This window comes from Macaca thibetana, chromosome 2 (genome assembly GCF_024542745.1).
Source record: "Macaca thibetana thibetana isolate TM-01 chromosome 2, ASM2454274v1, whole genome shotgun sequence".
Classification (NCBI taxonomy): domain Eukaryota; kingdom Metazoa; phylum Chordata; class Mammalia; order Primates; family Cercopithecidae; genus Macaca; species Macaca thibetana.
In genome coordinates, this window is record NC_065579.1 from 173,649,603 (window position 1) to 173,656,761 (window position 7,159).

General features: G+C 42.2%; 1 protein-coding gene across 6 annotated transcripts in view; it reads right to left on the minus strand.

The window, feature by feature from the left end:
- Positions 1–525, minus strand: part of TFG (trafficking from ER to golgi regulator) — a 37,834-nt gene extending 37,309 nt beyond the window's left edge. For 2 of the 6 annotated variants that reach the window (XM_050782074.1, XM_050782069.1), the window contains exon 1: positions 145–520. The gene's annotated coding sequence lies outside the window, so the exon portion shown is untranslated. Of the gene's footprint in view, positions 1–53; positions 73–144 lie in introns of those variants that run through there. The other 4 variants (XM_050782073.1, XM_050782072.1, XM_050782071.1 and 1 more) reach the window with 4 other exon arrangements.
- Between the last annotated feature and the right edge of the window lie 6,634 nt (positions 526–7,159).

A 7,159-nucleotide genomic window follows, 5' to 3' on the forward strand; every position in this document is an offset into this window, starting at 1 on the left:
CCCCGCCCCCTCCTCCCTCCAGCCCCTTCCCCAGCGCCTCCGACCCCAGTCGCCGGGCGGTTCGAGCGAGGCCTTCACAGCGCCTCCTCGTCTCCCGGCCTCCTCGGAGAGAGCGGCCGCAACCCCCGTCTCCAGTGGCCATACCGGCTTGCGGAGGCCGCGCCGCCGCTTCGCCGCAGGTCTCAGCTGAATGGGCCGACGCGAGGCCACTGGACTGGCGCGTCGCGGGGAGGCGGTGGTCACTGCCCGCTCCGTTGCCCTCCGCGACCGCCGCACCTCGCTCGCAGGCTCGCGCGGGCCTCGGCCAATCGCGTTGACCCAACAAGCCTAGCGAGAACTCGGGCTCTGTACGTGGCAGGTGGGGGAAGAAGAGAGGCGGGAGCAAGAAAAAAAAAAAAGCCCTTTCGCCCCTCCTTACTGCGCGTGGACACACCAGGACGCATGCGCCAGGCTCAGGGCTGGCTGGGTCCCGGCTGCCTCTACCGAAGACTCCCTGCTTTCTCGCTGGATGATGGGCTGTAGGAAGCGTGAGCTGCGCCGATTCACGCATGCGCGGGGCGTGACCAGGCACTTCCGGTTTTCTGGAAAGCATGTATTTCCGTTTCTCGCCAATGGGCGGGGCGTAGTGCGCTGTTCTAGACTTTTTGAGAGCCGGTTGCAGGTCTGTCCAACTTTAAGTGGTTTTTGTCGTTGTTGTTGACCATTGTAGTAACAGATGAAAAAAAAACCTTTTCTTCCACAAATCCATTCATTCATTACTGGGAGCCTACGCTTTGCCAAGCCCCGTTCTAGGAATGGGGGTGAATCATTTTGTGAGCAAGGAGTTTCCAATTCAGCAGGGAAGACCGACAGCGTTTATAAGCCAAGACAAATCTGTGACTGTGTAAAGGACAAAAGCTGGGAAATTAAGGCTAATGATTCCTGAGTGATTTTTGGAGGATAAGGCATTTGAGTGTGCACTACGTACTCTTCCCTTCTCCTTTACCTGTTCAAATAGAAATACAGTATAAGTGGGAATTTATAGCCAAGGCGTGGCAGTCGGTCAGTGGATGGAAAATTACTAAGAGGAAATGTCAGGGACAAGGGAGATTCTGGCTAAACCAACACAACAGGATTCTAGATGAAGACAGGCCAGGATAACAGACATCACCTGGGGGTGGTGGAGGATGAGAAACCTGATCAAGGGTGAGGGATTCTTACTATACTGACTTAACAAGGTTCTTTGCTGAAACTGAGTTTTACAAGAAGATGCACAGATGGGCCTAGGAGAAGGCTCAGGAGCCTGAAGTTTGGCCAAGCAGAGAATCTTTGTCACTTCGAAGGTGGAGACTAAGCCAATAAATAAAGCATTTATACCCTACCTGGTCTCCAGTTGTTTACCAGTTATAAGAGAAAAACTTAAGCTGAATTAAATTTAAAGGAGTTTAATTGAGCAACGAATGATTTCACAAACTGGGCAGCCCCCAGAATCACAGCAGATTCACAGAGACTCCAGCACAGCCATGTGGTGGAAGATTTTAGACAGAAAAAGGGAAATGAGGTACAGAAATCGGGAGTCAAGTACAGAAACAGCTGGATTGGTTACAGGTTGGCGTTTGCCTTATTTGAACACTTAGCAGTCTATGAGTGGTTGAAGGGTGGTGGCTGGAATTGGCCAAGACTAGGTTATTGTTACAGATGCATACTCCTAAGTTAGGTTTTCATTCTTGTCTATTAAGCTAGGTTACAGTTCATCCACAAGGATTCAAATATAAAAGTATGGAGTCCTTCTCAGGCCATACTTAGTTTGCTTTAACACCCAATACTCGTAAAGGACCTGGGGTAAATTCAAGTGTTTCAGGGTGAGAAGCTATGTTCTTTTACTACTATGAGTAGTGTGATATTTTTCAGTTATAAGTCTCTGAAACTTCTGTTTGAGAGTGAAATAATGTAAGTTTAGACTGTTCACTTCTGATTTGTATTTGCCAACAGTTGTATTGCCCTTTGAACAATTGTTTGCAGGGATAAGGTTGTGGAGTACTGCAGAAGAAATGAAAAACAGTTCCTGATTGCTCTCCAAAGAAGTTATTCATTGCTTATTTTTTAAAATGGAATAATACAGATTTAAGGAGATGCACTGCTGTCAGATAATAGTATTATGATGTCATTAAAATGGTTTGGGATGGGGTAAAACCACAACCATGTGGCAAAGGTAAAATATTCCCTGAAGGAAGTAAATTATACTACTGTTATAGTAGTATATTTAAACTAAAAAGAGGTCAGATCCTGAGGCAGGAGATAAGGAGATGAACCTTGGCCTATTATAAGGTGAAAAGAATATCTGCTGAGGATCCCCAGTGAGGGGGCACTCAAGAGTCCTGCTACTGAGGAGAAATAAACTGGTCCCTGTTACACTGTGGTCATCCGTATGCTAGGAAGAGAGGCACCCATAAGCTGGCCTTGTGGAAAGTCTGGAGCTCATGGACTCTGAAAGCAACTTGAGGCTCTTTATGTTGTAATTTCCCTCATGCTTCATCCCCAAGCCATCAGTAAAGTCTTGTTTAATGGTAAAACCTGTTCCCAACTATTTCTGTGGAACTTGAGAGGTGGGGTTCTGGTGATTTCTCAAGTCGAAGCTGATGCACATCTATGTACTTAGGCTAAATACATACAGGTGATAACTAGACATGAGCCATAACCTGAATTGAACCAGTTACCTCACTTACCAAGAACATGGGTCTCTTGTACTATGTCTGTAGATACATACTGGCCGCGTTTTCTACATCTAGATGAATTTGGTTTTAAATGAACACTGAGCATAGTCTTGAACTAGAAAATACTACTCATTTCTTCCAAGGAACTGCTAAGAAAAAAAAAGAAAATACTGCTTAATGGTAGTATATTAAAGTTGAGGATATGTGAAGGAAGGAGAAGCAGTGCAAGGAAATACCTTTGACCCAGACTGTAGCAAGGAGAGATATGAGATTCTGCAGTACACAGGTTATTTTCCTTGTTTCATCTGAAGAAGGGTTAAGACTTACGCTGTGGTTTTAAGAGAAGGAGTCAACCAACCAACTTACCTACCACCTGCTCTTTCTCCCTGAAAGTCTGTGTAGCTAAAACTCCTCACGTGGAAAAGGGGGGAAAATCCTAAGAATGAAAACAGGATTCTCAGACTGGACAAGAAATGAGACAAAGGCTATGAGCCCCATTAGCAACTTAGGTAAAATCTGTGTTTCATCATGTCCTTCTTTAGTATTTAGTATACATCATTTTGAAACTTCGAGTCATCTTATATACCCTCAGAAGAACCAAGGAAAGGGTGTACATTCCTCCTTGGATGAGAATTTCCAGCAAGAAGTTATGTCCCTTGCCAAGAATCAGCTCTGTTGTGGCAGCAGCTAGCTAAGTAAGAGAACTCCAAACAGAAGGGGAATCATGAGGACCAAACAGGAGCCAGCTGGTCAGCTCAGCCTCACCTCCACTGGCTAAATGTAAAGATTCACTTGTGTGAACACAGGAAGCTACCACCCTATGCAGAAATAATGAAGGAGAAAGGTAAAAGGAATGATTTTCTTACTTGGTGTCTTTGAGTGAGTGATTCTTAGCACTAGCTAAGCAAAATACTTCAACCTGTCCTACCAGCTTCACATCCATGAAGACCCTAAAATGTTTTTGCCTTACCATGGGGCTCTATGTCCAACCTCTCTTTAGAGAAACTACTCTCAAAGGCAGTTCTTTCTAGATTTTGTATCCCTAGAGGCTGATCTAGACATTCAATACATAGTTATTGAGTAAAATAATGAAAACTAAGTTCCCTGCCACTTTACAGATCAAGCTCCCAGAAAAAACAAAAGGATCAGCTGTCAATGGGTAAGTCCCTAGCTCCCTAGCCATGTAGGATTTGTCTCTTAGTAATTTGAAATCATTCACTTTTCTTCATTTGCATCCACTGCAGACAGTGCTAAGTTACCTCTCTGCTAAATTACCTCTGTGCTAAATTACCTGTCAGATTTCAAGTTGAAAGAGAAATGGAATTGTGAGCTGAATTGCATCCTCCCCCCAGAATTCATATATTGAACCACCTCAAAGGGGACTGTGTTTGGAGATGGATTCTTTAAAGAGATGATTAAGTTAAAATGAGGTCACTGGAGTGAGACCCTAATCCAGTATGACTGATGTCCTTATAAGAAGAGGAGATTAGGACACATAGAAACCAGAGATGGGTATGCACAGAGGCGAGACCATGTGAAGAGACAGCAAGAAGGCAGCCTTCTGCAAGCCAAGGAGAGAGCCCTCAGAAGAAATCAAACTTACCAACATTTTTATTTCCAGCCTCCAGAATTATGAGAAAATAAATTTCTGATGTTTAAGCCACCCAGTCTGTGGTGTTCTGTTATGGTAGCCCTAGTAGACTCATACAAATGCCACAAGATGTGCAAGAAGATATAACTTTTCATTTGATCAAGAGTAGCTTTGTTAGGCTCATTTAAGACACCTAGGCCCAATTAGCTAGGCATGGGGGCATGTGCCTGTAATTCCAGCTACTGGGTAGGCTGAGGCAGGAGAATTGCTTGAACCTGGGAGGTGGAGGTTGCAGTGAGCCAAGTTCGTGCCACTGCACTCCAGCCTGGGTGACAGAGTGAGACTCCATCTCCAAAAAAAGAAAAGAAAAGAAAGAAACCTAGGCCCAGCATGGTGGCTCCTCATGCCTATAATCCCAGCACTTTGGGAGGCCAAGGCAGGATGATCACTTGACCCCAGAGTTTGAGACCAGCCTGGGCAATCCAGTGAGACCCTGTCTCTACTAAAAATAAAAATAAAAAAAATTAGCCAGGCATAGTGGCATGTACCTGTAGTCTCAGCTACTTGGGAGGCTGAGGCAGGAGGACCCGTTGAGCCAAGGAGGTCAAGGCTTCAGTGAGTCATGATCTCACGCCATTGCACTCCAGCCTGGGTGACAGAGTGGGACTCTGTCTCAAAACAAAGAAGAAGAAGAAGAAAAAAAAAAGTAAAAGAAACCTAGTTGCCAGAGTCTAGGAATCATGCATATCAGAGACAAAATCAAACTCTGGGTACTTGGAGACATTCATGTCTCTAATCTAACATTTATGCCAAGGATCCTGCTTTTAGTCCCTCCATATAAATGCATAATTAAACAGCATTCTCAAAAAGGCATTTCAATAGAGACTTACAATAAAAGATGCGAAGTAAAACTACAATGAGATACTGTTTTTCATATATTCATCTGAGAAAAATAAAATAGTTACGTAACACTTTGTAAAAAAAAAAGTATGTGGCATTCATGCTTTGTTGTGGGGACATTAAATAGTTCATATCAATATCTAAAATGCCTTATGACACAACAGTTTCATTTGCAGTGTACCAGAGAAACGCTTGCACATAAGAGCACAGTTATTAATGTTTTGTTTTCAAGTGAAAGACTATAGAGCAATTAAAAGAAATGTACACATGCATACAGTTAGATATCAAAAACATTTTGATAAGTGCAAAAAGCAAGTTTTAGAAAGTTACGTTAGTGTGCAGAAAATAGTTAACATAGTAGCCTGAGACTGCTCTTCTCAGAAAGGCCCACTTGCAAGATTGGCCCTTGGCTGGTGTCTGACAATTGGATTTTAGGAGTCTTCTCATCCCATTATTTGGTAAGAATGATGAACTGTGTCTAAACTGTTTGTACAATGTGATTTATGCAGAATACCTGCTTTCTTGAAGTCTAGAATTTTGGTACATGCCAGGCAGCGGTTGCCTATGTGACCAGGCCCCAATAAAAACCCTGATTAATGAATCTTTCATGAGATTTCCTGGCAGACAATATTTCACACATTGTCACAGTTTGTTGCCAGAGAAATTAAGTGCATCCTGTATGACTCCACTGGAAGAGAACTCCTGGAAGCTTGCTCTAGTTTCCTCTGCACTTCTCCCCATGCAACGTTTTCCTTTGCTGGTTTTGCTTTACATCCCTTCGTAATAAATAATAGCTATGAATGTGAGTCTTTGCTGAATCTAATGAGTGCTTCTAGTGATTCATCAAACCTGGGAGTGGTCTTAGGGACCACTGACACAGTTCCTTATACCATTGATGTAAAAGAAAGTACATAAGACTGTGAGTTGCTATGAGTGTGTAATGTATGTACATATTTCTTAAAATCTGAAAGCTTACACACAAAGCTCATTACAGTGGTTAATTCTGGGGAGAAGAGGAAAAAGACAAGAGGGGCTTGGATTTGGTGGTAATGGTCAAAGGGGACTTTAGCGCTATCTGGAACACTCTAATTTGTTGTTCTTTGTATTTTTTTTTTTCTTAAGGAAAATATATTCATTTGTTACTTAGATGAGAAAATATTTTAAGTTAATTTAAGAACAACTTCAGCCTGCAGTTAGATTCACAAAATTTTAGAGATAGCAGGAAATTTAGAGTTCACCTAGTCTTGCCAGTTCCTTTATAGAGACAGAGCCTCAGGTTCTGATGCCTGGGTAAATGGGGTAAATGTCTTGCCACAAGTCACATAACTTATAGCTGAGACCACAACTCCCAGTCCAGAATTATTCTTTACCCTGCTGTTGCCTATTGAGTACTGGGCTAGAAATATCATTTTCTTTTTTTTTTTTTTTTTATCACAAAGGTCCATAAAGTCTCAGTTGTTATATCATGGCTTCATAGCAGCTTATGTTAAAGTTCAGCAGATTATAAAGGTCGCACTTCCACGTGTACAGAAGCACCAACTTGCAAGGTTGCAAGAAAAATACAGATAAGAATTGAACTATAGTTCTATGAGAAATACTTTGTAAAAGATAGCAGCTTTAGGGCATACCACTCTGCATTGCTTTTTCTTCTTTTTGTTAAAGGGTTAACATATACGGAATTTTTTTAGAAATATGATCAGTGGCCTACAAAAGAAATAAATAAACTACTTTCAGTTTCTGAAATAATTCACAAATTGGACTTCAAAACTTTCATATATTGCTGTTGGGAGCATAAAATGGTGCAAACATTTTAGAAAACTGTTTGGTGGTTACTTATAAAGGTAAGTATACACTTACTCTATGACTCAGCAATTTCACTACATATTTCTTATTTTTTAATTTTTTTTTAGATTCAGAGATGGGGTTTCACCTTCTTGCCCAGGCTAGTCTCAAACTCCTGAGCTCAAGCAATCCT